Source organism: Salvelinus sp. IW2-2015, unplaced genomic scaffold (genome assembly GCF_002910315.2).
Source record: "Salvelinus sp. IW2-2015 unplaced genomic scaffold, ASM291031v2 Un_scaffold4463, whole genome shotgun sequence".
NCBI lineage: Eukaryota > Metazoa > Chordata > Actinopteri > Salmoniformes > Salmonidae > Salvelinus > Salvelinus sp. IW2-2015.
Window position 1 is genome coordinate 37,367 of NW_019945733.1, and position 378 is coordinate 37,744.

The window sequence follows — 378 nt, forward strand, 5'->3', positions numbered from 1 at the left end:
ATAGGCACCAGGAGGGGAGCAGACACCGACCCTGAGCCAACAGCCCAGACCCAGGCAGGTCAGAGCAGGACGGCCCCGGAAGAACTCTGGTCAGGGGAAGAGTACTGTTAGCATCCCCGAGGTCAGGAGCACTTCCAGAGGCCTCCCACCAGGACTACTTCAGATCCCCAGCCATGGCACCCCCAGGGCAGTGGGAAGGCGAGACTGGGTACCCTGGAAGTCTGGACAGAGGTCACACGGCATGGGGTGGTGAGAATTCCTAGAGTGCTCCACTCATGTCGCGCAGCCCCTGTATGGAGAGACCTGGGAGTCTAGCTCCTGCACCCTCCTGTCCAGCCGACAGCGCCCCACGAAGGTCCCACCACTCTCTCCCCGTCC